The sequence below is a fragment of the Eretmochelys imbricata genome, chromosome 3 (genome assembly GCF_965152235.1).
Source record: "Eretmochelys imbricata isolate rEreImb1 chromosome 3, rEreImb1.hap1, whole genome shotgun sequence".
Taxonomy (NCBI): Eukaryota; Metazoa; Chordata; order Testudines; family Cheloniidae; genus Eretmochelys; species Eretmochelys imbricata.
Window position 1 is genome coordinate 207396262 of NC_135574.1, and position 15150 is coordinate 207411411.

Genomic DNA, 15150 nt, shown 5'->3' on the forward strand with positions numbered 1-15150 from the left:
AGTCTATGAACCCCCAATTTCCTGAAAGACCAATCCAGCTTCCATTGTAGCCAAAGGAGAGACTTCCATGGATTTCAGTGGAAGCTGCATCATACCCTGTTGACTTGATCTGAAGCCCATTGGAGGCACTTGGAGAAACTCCCAGGGATTTCAGTGAGTCTTGGATCAGGCCCATGATGAGCCTCATCTTGGTCCCATTGAAATTAATGACAAAACTGCCATTGTCTCCATTGTGAGCAGGATTGGGCCTTTTGTAATTCTATCAGCTTTGTCTCCGGGTAACTTTTTGTTTTCTCCATTGCTGGGCTGAATGCAAGTTACCAGCCTCCGAGTACCATTGGTAGTGTGATGATATTATCACGGCAAGATACACCAATAAGTGCCATAGTACAGTGAAATGTGGCCCAGTACATCTGTTAACATCCATGATCACACAGCAAATGGATCGTGTTGCTTTGCCAAGGGCCAGTGCCCCTCATCTGCAGCCTCATGACTAGATTGTACCCAAGGGATCTACAAGGAAGGAGTCTCTTCTCTTCCCCTCCCCCAGCCCCCCGGGCCAGGCACAATGGTAATGAGGGAAAGGACTCTGTAAGGCCAGGGCTGCTGCTGGGGTAGGGAGGCATGGCCCCACCTCTGCGGAGCAGGTGTGGCTGGAGAGACCAAAGGTCAGACTGTTTTGGAACGCAGGGTTCTGGGCTGCAGGAAAGATCCAGCAGTGGCTGGCTGCAGCTCCCAGCAGGTGGGGTTGCTGTGCTGTGCCAAGTTTTAAATAAAAGTAACTGAATTGTTGAATATAAATTCTCATCACTTTGCTGCAAAGAACAAAACCCATCCCTGCTGCATGGCTCTGGTATTGCTAGCCAGGAGTGAAATTCTAGGACAACTTTCCAATGGCAGCAGTGGGGACAAAAAAACTAACTGGCTTCAAGACTGAGCTTGCTACGTTTATGGAGGGGATGGTCGGAGGAGACTGCCTACAATGGCACATAGCTGCTCTGTAACTGCCAGCAGCAAATATCTTCAATGGCCAATAATGGGACACTAAATGGGGAGGATTCTGGGTTACTACAGAGAATTTTTTTCCAGGTGGCTGCCTGGTGGGTCTTGCCCACATGCTCAGGGTTCAACTGATAACCGTATTTGGGGTTGGGAAGGAATTTTCCTCTGGGTCAGATTGACAGAAACCCTAACAGCGGGGGTTCACCTTCCTCTGCAGTATGGCACACGGTCATTTGTAGGTCAAAACTAGAATAAATGGTGAATTCTTTATAACTTGAAGTCTTTAAACCATGATTTGAGGACTTCAGTAACTCAGCCAGAGGTTAGGGGTCTATTTCAGGAGTGGGTGGGTGAGGTTCTGAGGCCGGCGTTGTGCAGGAGGTTAGACTAGATAATCACAATGGTCCCTTCCAGTCTTAAAGTCTAGGAGTCTGTGAGCACTGCTAGAATAGCCAGTAGCTCAATGGTTAGGGCACTTGCCTGGAATGTAGAAGACCCAAGTTTAAGACCCTGCTCTGAAGCAGACAGATCAGGAACTAGAACTGGTCTATTCTGGCACGTCTCAACAGTGTTCACAAAAAAAACAATGCGAAAGGGCTCAGTTTCATCCTGATGAGAATGAAGGCAAATTCTGAAACCTCAGTTTTTCATTATATGAAATTCTTATTTTCCCACCAGCCCTACTGGTGAGGTCATCTCAAATGAGTACTGATAAAACTTATACAACATGCCATCGTCTGTTCTGTCGCTGCCAGATAAGTTAAAGAAACTACTTTAAACATGTTTGAGAGGTTTTAAAATTGATTGCAAACATTTTTATATTACTCTGGAAGTAAAACCAGATGGCTTGTTTATTGTGCTTCCAAATGTACAGGGCTAAGAGGGAGACACAAACTCAAAGTAACCAAAAATATAGAACTGGCTAAATAATTCGAGCCAATTTTTTTTCTGATTGGGGGAAAAAAGCCTTTCCATTTTCACCAAACTTTTGGGTGGGAGTTGTTGAAAAATCAGTTTCAAACAAAAACTAAAAATGTTCTGTTTGTGTTTTGAAACATTCCTTGGTGGGGTGTTAAACACTTTCGGGGGCAGGTATTCAGGTGTGTGGGTTTCTTGCTAAATACCTAAAAGTTTGACCTTTTTTTTTTTTTTTTGACAAAACCAACAAACTTTAATTTTTTCAGTGTTTGGTTTGTTTTTCAATGTATGTTTGCAGGGAACCAAATCCTCTTCCCATCACCTCTACTAAAATAGTCTGTTCATAAGTGTCAAAATTCGAAAGGCCAAGGCACAAAACAAGACTAAACTAGCTAGAGACATAAAAGGTACCATTCTATATATACATCAGAAGCAAGAGGAAGACCTAGGACAGAGTAGGCCCATTACTCAATGCGGAGGGGACGACGGAGTAACAGAAAATGTGGAAATGGCAGAAGTGCTAATGACTGTCTTGTTTCAGCTTTCACCAAAAAGATTAGTCATGCCTGGACATCTAACATAATGAATGCCCGTGAAAATGAGGTAGGATCAGAGGCTAAACTAGGGAAAGAACAAGTTAAAAATTGCTTGGACAAGTTAAATATCTTCTAGTCACCAGGGCCTGATGAAATACCTCTTCAGTCAGCTCCTTGAATATTCTAGGATTTATCTGAGCCATTAGCAATTATCTTCAAAAAGTCACGGAAGAGGAGAGAGATTCCAGAGGACTGGAAAAGGGCAAATATAGTGTCCATCTGTAGAAAGAGAAATAAGGACAATCCAGGGAATTACAGAGCAGTCAACTTAACTTCAGTATCTGGAAAGATGATGAAGCCAATGTTTGCAAATTGACTGCTTAATTACCTAGAAGAAAATAAGGTGATAAGTAACAGTCCGTATGGACTTGTCAATGACAAATCATAGTAAATGAACCTGATAGCTTTCTTTGACATGGTAACAAGCCTTGTGGATGGAGGTGGGAAGTGGTAGATGTGGTATATCTTGACTTTAATAAGGCTTTTGATACTATTGCACATGACCTTCTCATAAACGAACTAGGGAAGTGCAACCTAGATAGAGCTACTCTAAGTTGGGTGCAAAACTGGTTGGAAAACCATTCCCAGAGAGTATGTGGCTTACAGTCAAGCTGGAAGGGCATAACGAGTAGGGTCCCACAGGGATAAGTTCTGGGTCTGGTTCTGTTCAATATCTTCATCAATGACTTAGATAATGGCATAGAGAGTACACTTAAAGTATAAACTTATAAAGTTTGCAGACAACAACAAGATGGGAGGGGTTGCAAGCACTTTGGATGATAGGATTAAAATTCAAACTGAACTGGACAAACTGGAGAAATGGTCTGAAGTAAATAGGATGAAATTCAATAAGGACAACTGCAAAGTACTCCACTTAGGAAGGAACAACCAGTTGCACACATACAGAATGGGAAATAACTGCCTAGGAAGGAGTGCTGCAGAAAGGAAGCTGGGGGTCATAGTGGATCACAAGCTAAATATGGGTCAACAGTGTAACATTAACACTGATGCACACACACAAAAAAAAAAGCAAACATCATTCTGGGATGTATTAACAGGAGTGTTGTGAGCAAGACATGAGAAATAATTTTGGTCTACTCCGCACTGATTAGGCCTCAACTAGGAAAGATGTGGAGAAAGTCCAGAGAAGATCAACAAAATGATTTAAGGTCTAGAAAACATGATCTGACGGAAGACAGAAAAAATTGGGTTTGTTTAGTCTGGCAAAGAGAAGCCAGAGGGGACATAACAAAATCCCCTCCTCGGCAATACAAATACAAGTGCACTGCAAACCAGCCCTTGCATTGCAAAGCTACACTTCAGAATCCATAGAAACCCATCCCAATATGGCCAAGTTTGAAAAGCTTCTGAGTTCAGTTCAAAAAAGAACCCAAAAGGGTGGAATTTATCCAACTAATCATGACACCTGTCTACACGCTGGGGGTGAGAACCCACAGCAGCATGTCTCGGAGCCTGGATCTACAGACTCAGACTTGCACTACAGTACTAAAAATAGCCATCTAGACATTCCCACTCAAGCTCTGACATCCAGCCCTGTCCCCAGGCACCAGAGCTGCTAGGGTTCCCCCGAGACCTCTTCCACTCGGTTCCCCAAGAACTCAGTCGTGTCTGGCGTACACTGAGTAGATCAGACTGAAGCATTGGGGGTGGGTATAGGGCATACTACACATCCAAAGCTACACAGTAAATCTCTTCCTTCATGTACATTTACGCATTACATTGCATGACACTCTTTTTGGATTGGCTTGGTCACCTTGTAGGAACCAATCCTTGTTCAGCATGCTCTGTCCACGCACAGCTTACTCTTTACATCAACTTACATTCCAGCCTTATCTCATCCATTGTTATCTTGTCCATTGTTAATGGTTCCCTGGGTGCTCCCCCTTATCCTAGCTAGCACAGACATTCTGTTTCCAGCCTGCTGCTCCATTTACCTCCCTCATCCTGTCTCCCAAGAAATGAGGTCTCATCCATGTCCAACTACTAATGTCAAGCCAGGCCTACAAGAGCCTGAGCTGGAATGTCTGCACAGCTCTTTTTAGTGCTGTAACACAACCTAAGTCTGTAGACCAGGATCTGAGACTCATCTCCAAGTGGGGTATTTTGGTTTGGGGGGGGTTTCTGCGTAGTCATATCTATGGAGGCCCCCACCAGACCCTCCATCCCCACTACCACAGGCCCTCTTTCAAACACTCCGCCATGGATCTCTACTCCCCATCCGTTCATTTGAGGAAGGATTGATGGCCTGCTACGCCATCTAGCACCTTTGTAAGATAGCAGGGCTAGCGAATCCCATCATGGGTGCATTTTTTTATGTTGCACAGGGCTGAGAAAATGAGTCAAAATGGCTGCTGCCACCCTCTGGAGCACATGGGCTAAACTCAGCTAATCAAGGAGCAAGGTGACTTCTCTCTGTCCTAGCTCAGAATTTGAAACGCATCACAAAAAGCTTCTTCAAAAATTTTAATTGTAAACAGACCCCCAAAACTTAACTTGCCATTTTTTAAATTGTTGTGGAATATGTCATACAAAAAAACCCAAAACAAACCCTGTAGGAGAAGGATAAGTTGGAATCTGAGAAGTTTATGAGCACCTCAGGGCAACACCATTTAACCAAGGTACTTGTAATGGCACCTGTCACCATGGTATCTGAGTGCCTCACAACCTTTAATGTATCTATCCCCATAGCACCCCTGTGAGGTAGGGAAGTGTTACAATCCCCACTTTATAGACAGTCTCTGTGTCTCCATTCCCTTAAGTGATTTGTCCAAGGTCTCACCAGGGAACTGTGGCAGACCAGGGAGTTGAACCTTAGTCTTGTAAATCTTAGGCTAGGGCTATGACCACCGTCTCTCAAGATCTGGTAAGTGCAAGCCCCTTACAGACTTCAGGAGTCTTGCGGGAGCCATTGACCTTGTGTTGGTCTTCTCTATTTGGGAGCAGAGGCAAGCTTATCTGGGGTCCTACTCTAAGGTCTTCATTGTATTTAAATAAAAAAAAAATTAACCAAATTTTAGTGACTCCATGCTAAGCCTGCCACTGTGTGTGCATTCCAAGGAATATTGCAGTGAAAACATCTAAGCATTTTAAAAGTATGGGAGTGAAACAGAAGAAAGTAGGCAAATTTACAAGTAGACTCAGTTCATACAATCTCTGAAACAAAGGTACACCATAGAGCAACATATGACATTTAACAAAAATAACCTTAACTCTGGCCCATACACCCAACCACCATCTAGCTAAAAGGAAGAGAAGAGGCAAAAAGTTAGTATCTCTGGCAAACAATAGACATCCAAACTGGAAAATCATCTGTGGGCCATATCGATCTAGATTATTTATATGATCCACCCCCACCATTACTGTAATATCTGAGCACCTCGTAAACCTTAATGAAGATGTCCTCTCAGCAATCTATCCCTCGCAGTGATGTAGGGAAATATTAACCCCTTTTAAAGATGGGAAACTGAGTCAAAGAAATATTAAGTGTTTTGCCCAAGATCACACAACAAGACTGTGGCAGAACTGGGAACTGAATCCAGGGGTGAAATCCTGTCTACACTGAAGTCAGTGAGAGTTTTGGATTAGTCCAGGTCTCCAAAGTCCCAGTGCAATGCAATTCTTTAAACACAAAACCGCCACCCTTTCATGGGACATGTAAGTGGTGGCTTGTGAGAGGTTGGGACCTATACTGCAAATGTTTATAACATCAGGTTTCAGAGTAACGGCCGTGTTAGTCTGTATTTGCAAAAAGAAAAGGAGTACTTGTGGCACCTTAATGATATTGACCTCCTTTGTAAAGCAGCTTGAGTTCTACTGATGAAAAGCACCATGTGAGAGCAAGGTGATGATATTATTTTAAATGCTTTGGTTTTTCAAATTACAGTGGTCATTGTGTAATACATATAGAGAAGGAACCTTAATTCAAAGTTAACAATATTATTGGTCTGCAAATGCTCAAGAAGATCAGACTACACTTTTCCTGTTTATCACAGCCTCAAAAATGCACAGGTGTGTAAGATTTGTACGGAACCATTATAATGAGCTGTTACCAAACACAGAAAGGTATATCCTTATCTTCTTTGGGCCAGACTGTGACTACTTACTCACATTGAGTAGTACATTCCTCCACAAGTAGTTCCATTGAACTCAGTGGGACAGCTTCTGGAACAAGGCACTGTTGGACTAATCCGGTGCTTCATTGGCTTTTTGGATGTTACGCATAATACAAAACTGGTTTAAACAAGAACTGTGTGTGTGCAAAGTCTCTCCATGAAAGTGAAGCTTTGGACTCCAGGCTAGCTGCTGGTGGTGTCTAGAAAGACATTCGTTAATGAAGATGGAAAATTTTGCAAAAGGTCATGGAGAAAATCTGAAAATGTTGGTAACAGTTGGAAAATTTGCAGGGGGGAAAAAAAACCACACTGCAAACTTCAGCTCCTGCTAACCCAGGGTCTTTATTATTATTATTTCTTCCTTAAACTCCAGGTACAACACAGTACAGCAGTAGGTGGATTGAGACCCCCTTCCTGCTCCCTGGGCCAGCCTTTTATACCACTTGCTTTCTTCCTTGGCTTTCCCAGATTACCTCATTATCTCCGCAGGCTCCCCACAGTGTAAGTGATCCCTTCTAGTCTTCCAAACCCAATCAAGCTACCTAACTCTCCTATCCTAGATCACCCAGGACACGAGGTGTGGTTAAGTAACTAGGGTGCTGGCTTCCCCCTCAGACAGAGACAAACACCTACAAGATCTCTATCAAGCATTCTTACAACTACAATACCCACCTGCGGAAGTGAAGAAACAGATTGATAGAGCCAGAAGAGTCCCAGAAGTCACCTACTACAGGACAGGTCTAACAAAGAAAATAACAGAACGCCACTAGCCGTCACCTTCAGCCCCCAACTAAAACCCCTCCAACACATTATTAAGGATCTACAACGTATCTTGAAGGATGACCCAACACTCTCACAAATCTTGGGAGACAGGCCAGTCCTTGCCTACAGACAGCCCCCCAACCTGAAGCAAATACTCACCAGCAACCACATACCACACAACAGAACCGCTACCCCAGGAACTTATCCTTGCAACAAAGCCCGTTGCCAACTGTGCCCACATATCTATTTAGGAGACACCATCACAGGACCTAATCACATCAGCCACACTATCAGAGGCTCGTTCACCTGCACATCCACCAATGTGATATATGCCATCATGTGCCAGCAATGCCCCTCTGCCATGTTCATTGGTCAAACTGGACAGTCTCTACGTAAAAGAATAAATGGACACAAATCAGATGTCAAGAATTATAACATTCATAAACCAGTCGGAGAACACTTCAATCTCTCTGGTCATGCAATTACAGACATGGAAGTTGCGATATTACAACAAAAAAACTTCAAAACCAGACTCCAGCGAGAGACTGTTGAATTGGAATTCATTTGCAAATTGGATACAATTAACTTAGGCTTGAATAGAGCCTGGGAGTGGCTAAGTCATTATGCAAGGTAACCTATTTCCCCTTGTTTTTTTCTAACCCCCCCTCCCCCCGACGTTCTTGTTAAACCCTGGATTTGTGCTGGAAATGGCCCACCTTGATTATCATACACATTGTAAGGAGAGTGATCACTTTAGATAAGCTATTACCATCAGGAGAGTGGGGTGGGGGGAGAGAAAACCTTCTGTAGTGGTAAACACCCATTTTTTCATGCTTTGTGTATATAAAAAGATCTTCTATACTTTCCAGAGTATGCATCCGATGAAGTGAGCTGTAGCTCACGAAAGCTTATGCTCAGATAAATTGGTTAGTCTCTAAGGTGCCACAAGTACTCCTTTTCTTTTTGCGAATACAGACTAACACGGCTGTTACTCTAAAGGCTTCCAAAGGGCTATCCGTAGCTGCTAACAGTATCCTGACACCTGCTCTATTCACGTGAGGGTCTGCTCACCCATATGACTAAGGGAGGTCACAGTCTGACTTATAATGTAGATACATTTTATTTTTCCCCAATAAAAGATTGAACTTCAAGAACAAATTTTAAGGAGATGATGACGATTTTTGTCATCACCGTTTCTTATAGCCCTTTAATGTTTGATTTATGGAAATGTGCTACAGAAAACTCTAGTTTTGTGCGGCTATGCTCGGTTTGTCCACTTGGTGGCTCTCTAAAACAACTTGTGCTCTGTAGAACCTAGCAAGCTGGGATCCCTGGAATAGAGAGGCCTATGCTATATTTTGAGATTATTCATATATTTTATATGTTGTCATGGGAAATATGGTATGATTGGGCATTTTTATTTATGGTTATCATGTAGTCTAAAATATAACACCTGTGACATAAAAATAATAATTTGCACTTCAGTCCTATAGCACATTCACTTTGTAAATCTCAGAGTTCTTTGCAAACTTTAATATATTTAATACACTAATACTCCTGTGTTGTAATTAACTATTATTACCTCCCATTTGATGGAGGAGGGATCTGAAATGTTATGTAAAATAACTTCCATAAAGTTACACAGCAAGTCTGAGGCAGAGCTTGGCCTGGAATCCAGCTCTCCTGAGTCCTACTCCTATTCTTTTAAAGACTGATCCACTAAACCATGCTCTGTCTCAAAGAAAGAATAAAGTCCATCAAAACAGTATGACCAAAAACATATTGCAAAGTGAGGGCTGCAGGGAGCACATAAGACCGGCCATATTGGGTCAGACAAAGGTCCATCTAGCCCAGTATCGTGTCTTCTGACAGTGGCCAATGTCAGGTGCCTCATAGGGAATGAACAGAGCAGGTGATCATCAAGTGATCCATCCCCTGTCACCCCTTCCCAGCTTCTGGCAAACAGAGGCTAGGGACACCATCCCTGCCCATCCTGGCTAATAGCCATTGATGGACCTATCCTCTAACTTATCTAATTCTTTTTTGAACCCTGTTATAGACTTGGCCTTCACAACATCCTCTTATAAAGAGTTCCACAGGAAGACTGTGCGTTGTGTGAAAAAACACTTCCTTTTGTTTGTTTTAAACCTGCCTATTAATTTCATTTGTTGACTCCTAATTCTTGTGTTATGAGAAGGAGTAAACAACACTTCCTTATTTACTTTCTCCACACCAGTCATGATTTTATAGACCTCTATGATATTCCCCCCTTAGCCGTCTCTTTTCCAAGCTGAAAAGTCCCAGTCTTATTAATCTCTCCTCATATGACAGCCCTTCCATACCCCTAATAATTTTTGTTGTCCTTTTCTGAACCTTTTCCAATTCCAATATATCTTTTTTGAGATGGGACGACCACACCTGCACGCAGTATTCAAGATGTGGGTGTACCATGGATTTATAGAGAGGAAATATGGTATTTTCTGTCTTATTATCTATCCCTTTCTTAGTGATTTCCAACATTCTGTTCGCTTTTTTGACTGCACATTGAGTGGATGATTTCTGAGAACTATCCACAAGGACTCCAAGGTAGGGAGAATTGTAGAGTTCTACCATGCTTCTTGCTTGTAGGATAGTTTTGTACTGTTTACTAGATTGCTATGAACACTGAAAGGAAATTTAAAGGGTGAGAATTTCAGGGCCTGATCCAAAGCCCACTGAAATCAATGAGCGGTCTTCCACTGATGTCCATGCTCGTTGGATCGGGGTCCTGTGCAGGTAGTGACAGGCAGAACAGTGGAATGTGGGTCTCATATGATGGTGTGAGCATCCCTCGGTTTCAGTGGTGATGACCTCGCCCCAGTGAGACAGTACTTTGGGGCATGATGCCCTTCCTGGGGTTACTGCCTTTTACAGGGGAGACGTCATCTTAATCAGCAGACTTGCAGATCAGTGGCCACACACGTAATGGAGGGAGGCTGGGAAGTGTTTCCCAACACATGTTGCACCTTCAAGGTGCAGGACCGTGATGGGGGAAAGCCATGGCAACTCAGGGAGGGACTGTGCTTCAGATGGACACCAGCTTCCCTTTCCCCCCCAAACAGCCATGGGAGCAGAGAGCACACAGGTTCAGTCACCCTGTTGTATTAATGCTAGAGAGGCACTCAGGTACTATGGAGTTGGGTGGGGGGTGGACCATGGCCCCATGTTCTTTGGAACAAAGGGCACCTGCTGAGGAGATTAGCAAGAAGTGATCCAGCAAACACAGCGGGAGGGAAGCTCAGCTTTACTGATGGGGCTGATCCCCCTCCTATGGCATAAATGATCATACTCCATTGCAGTCCAGTCTTGTAGCTCCATTGAATTCAAGCAAGAGCAACAACAGCTGAGTCTCTCCCTCACTGACAGGTCAGTGTTACGAGTTGAGGCCCTGGACTATCAGTATCAGCAGGAAGCCCGATGTTTATATTCCTGAGCCTCTGGTCCCTCACCAGTCTAGGTGCCTCCTGGAACGTAATCCCCTTTCTCCAGTTCCACTCAGCCTACCACATTTGCTTTCCCTGTTGTCATTACCAGCCCTTGAGTAAACTGCACAAAGTGGGAGAAGCGGCTCCAGCATCAGACCTCTGTCCAGGTGCGTGCAAACAATATTTTCCTAACGTGTGTGTGTGAATTCATGCATTTCTTTCCACAACACGGTCTTTATTTTTTTTTAACAATTTCTGCAAGAGCTACTGATAAGAACGTAGGGTACCAAGTGAGAATACCTGAATGGTTATAACCCATCACTCATAAACTATTCAGTACCACAGATAACCCCGCTCGTGTTTGCCTGGCTGTGCAGATCCAGGCTAAACCTCTAGAAGTGCTTCATGTATTAATTAATAACAGGTAGCATTTTAATCTCTTACATGCAGTTACATCATTGGTCAAAAAACATGAGGTCACGGTGTAGTAGCAGTAATGGGAGGAAATCCGTAGGTTTTCTGTCATGCCGCTGTCCTCTCATGACCCTGTATAAATGTAACTAGTTTTCAGTGCTTGCAGCATTATTATGGTATAATAATTCCACCAACCCTACCGGTTTTGAAAACAATACTTGAAGTAATCCCTTTTGATCTGATGCTAATCCAAGATAATTGCTTTCCGACTTAATAGGAAAACTGCGTTTTCTGATGTCAGGATCGGCCTGTTTGAAAGGGGTTTGATTTAACTAATACGGTAGCTGTTTGTTTTAACAGAATGAGTTCCATTGTTTCTGTGAATCCAAGATGCCAAGAATAATAATATAGGCCCTGATCCTGCAATTAAATGCATGTGAGTGCAGTGGTCCAACTATGCAGACAGAGCAGGTCAGAGAAGGGGGGAATTTCTATTTCTCATTTTTAAAAAATAAATCTGTTTTCAGAAACTGAACAATGACCAAAAACCCTCGGAAAAATGAAAGATTTATTTTTTTATAAGCCATAAACTAGAAAAAAATGTTTTCAGTTTTGAGGATTTTGATTTTTCTGGTACAAAAATTTAAATGGTCATGGAAAGTCGTAGACACTTGACACAAAAATGTTCATTTATTCAGAAACCCAAGTTTTCATTGAAAAAAGGTTTGATGGAAAAGTTTCAACCTGACCTACACACAGACTGGGATCTTATGTTGGAGCAGCTCGGTGAAAGTTCCTGAAAGCAACATTTTATTTCCTTCATCTACCAGTGGGGTAGAATCAATTTGCATGTATAATCCAGAAAGGATTTTTGTGTCTCCAGAAATGAGCATAGGTCACGCTGCTGAAAAATAGATGCCAATTTTCCCTATCGTTCATTCAGAATAGCCCTAAACAGGGGGCAGTTCGTGGGAATGTTCAGTAGAGCTGAATGCTGAACGTGTACTTACCACGATAAAATATTGGCTGGAGAGAAGATCTCCTAACTGGAAACTTTGCTTTTTTTCCCCTGATCTTTACAGAAATTTGGAAAACCTTGTATCTAGATATGAACTTCACATGTCTATAAACCCAGGCCAGACTGGATTAAACCCTATGGGCAGTATTTTTGAGCAGTCTACAAGAAATTGTGTGTATCGTTAATGGCATTTCATACTCTACCTATCTAATAGCACACACATCTGGAGGTGACACATGTGATGAATTGAGGAATAATGTGATAACTTGCAGCGCCATGTGAAAAATGAATTTATTGTGCATCTCTGAGCACTTCCCCTGACCCTTCCCGTCAATCCACCTCCCTGGACTTGTTGGAACATTCCAAGCCTCTGAACAGGTTCAAACTATTTTCTTTATAAATCTGCCTGCCCCAGAAATGCTTCTCTGGTCTCTTCCCTGCCTTCTCCACCTGCTGAGGCTCCCATGGCTAATCAACAAAGATAGTTCCCCATTTTCAGGGCCCCTTCTCTGGGAATCCCCAGCAAGCTTTAGGACTAGCGCTGGCAGGGAGAGGAGAAATAACTGTAATTTCAATGAAATTTCAAAAAAATATAAAAGGGATTTTAAAAAAATAGTGTATTTTTCTCCTTCTTCCCTCCCCCCCACCCCCCACTCATTAGCTCTGTATGGAGACTTGGCAAGTCCCTCGATAAGCTTCAAAAGGCCCTCGCTCAGCCCGGTAAGTTTTAGAGGCTGAGCACCACCCCACTCCTGAATCTCAGTCCAGTGGCTTAACCAGATGGCAGTCCTTCCTAAGTCTTATAGGAAGGAAAGATGATGATATTTATAGGGTTATGTGGCTAGATCATGACTATGGGCTCTGTTCTGCAAGGTGCTGAGCACCCTCAAATCCCGTGAGCTTTCGTGCTCAGCTCCTTGCAGGATTGAGCCCTGTATGATCTGCCTATAGAAGACTATGGGGTAGCACATTGCACTGCCCCGATGCAGCCCAGCTTCCCCACTGCTCTGGGGAGGGAATAAACCCAGAGATAGACCCAGCACAGTGTATGCTGCCTGACATGTTGCAGAGGGGCATGTTGGAGGCGGAGCTAACTCTTCGCTCATTCACCACCTCCTGCAGGAGTGGGGGATGCATAGCAACTTGATCAGAGGTTGCTCCCCCTGCCAGGATGCATGTAACTGGCACAAATGAGAGCGAAGATGCTTTACAGCCCTCTGATTCCCTTGTGCCACTGCAGAGTGACCAGATGTTCCAATAGTAGGGGCTTTGTTTTATATACCCAACTATTCCACCCCACCCTCGAAAAAGGGGTCCCAATTTTTCACACTTATTACTGGTCACCCTCTGGCCCCGTGCAAGCTGGGCCACGATGCAGCCTGTTAGCAATAGACCTAATTTCTATTTTAAAGTGAACTGTAAGTACGGGGTGTAAAAAGAGTCAGCTGGAGCCTGGCTGTTGGTTTTACAGAAAAGCTGGTTTTGGATGGCAGCTTGTAGGTCACTGTGCTCTTACTGCCTTACTCCTAACACCAAGAAACAAGTTGACAGTGTGCATTCTTTCTGACTAGTCTCTAAAACTCCTAAACAATAGTTTGTCCATTGTTCATTAACCAAAGGATTAAGTTGATGTGGCATTTAAATGAATTTGAGGGTGTTGAAAAGTTGGTTATGTTAGGGGTAGGAGACATGCTTATCCACATCTACCCCCTGTTCGAGAGCAGAACGTTCAAGTGATGTTACAGTGATGTTCAGATCAAGTGCTCTTTTTTGGTAGGAAAAGAAATATTTATAATAATGTCTCTCTGAAAAGAACGTCAATTTGTGATAGATCTCTTCGATGGTGTAAACGTCAGGCTACGATTTTCGAAAGTAAAGGAGGACTTGTGGCACCTTAGAGACTAACAAATTTATTTGAGCATAAGCTTTCCAAAAAAAAAGAATGCATCCGATGAAGTGAGCTGTAGCCCACGAAAGCTTATGTTCAAATAAATTGGTTAGTCTCTAAGGTGCCACAAATCCTCCTTTTCTTTTTGTGGATACAGACTAACACGGCTGCTACTCTGAAACCAGATTTTCAAAAGTGATCACTGATCTTGATCAATTTTTGGGCACCCAAATTGACACACCTTGAAAGAACCTCATTTGCAAATGACAGGTGCTGGGCCCTTTCTGAAAATCAGGCCCCTTATAACTGTCTCCTATTGGGTCTTTGAAAGGAGAGACACCCCTAATTATGAGTCACTTTTGAAAATCTTGGCCAGTTCTGTTCCTAAAATAGGTGTTGAGAGAGAGCCTACTCCAGTTCCTCTTTTTTAATAGTGTTACTCAGGAAAACTTTGTTTTGCAGGAAATACAGACAGCTTTGAAAATATTTACTGTATGAATTTAAAAAAATGGACTGCTATTTTCAAATTCAGGATTTTAAAATTGGGCAACTAGGTTGAAATCTGAGCCACATTGAAATTGATGGGCATTTTGCCACAGACTTGAATAGAACCAGGATTTCATACCTTGGAGGACATTTTCAAAGAAGTCTAAGGGTTTGTCTTGACTAGGAAAAGTGGTCTAGTTTAGATCAGGCATAGCTAATCCATGCTAGCTAAACCCAACCTAAACATGACCTTTTCCCTAGACGTAGGATAATGGTTTTGGCTTGATTTTTTTTAACTAGGCCTATATTCTAGGCTAGTAGGCTACAAATCTACCGTCTAAAATCCAGCTAAAGGCATTGCTGTACAGTTACATCGGGAAAAAGACGAGTTTAGGTCTGACTTAGCTATCATGTTACCTTTAACCCAAGCTAACCTCAACCATTTTTCCTAGTCGAGACAAATGCAGTC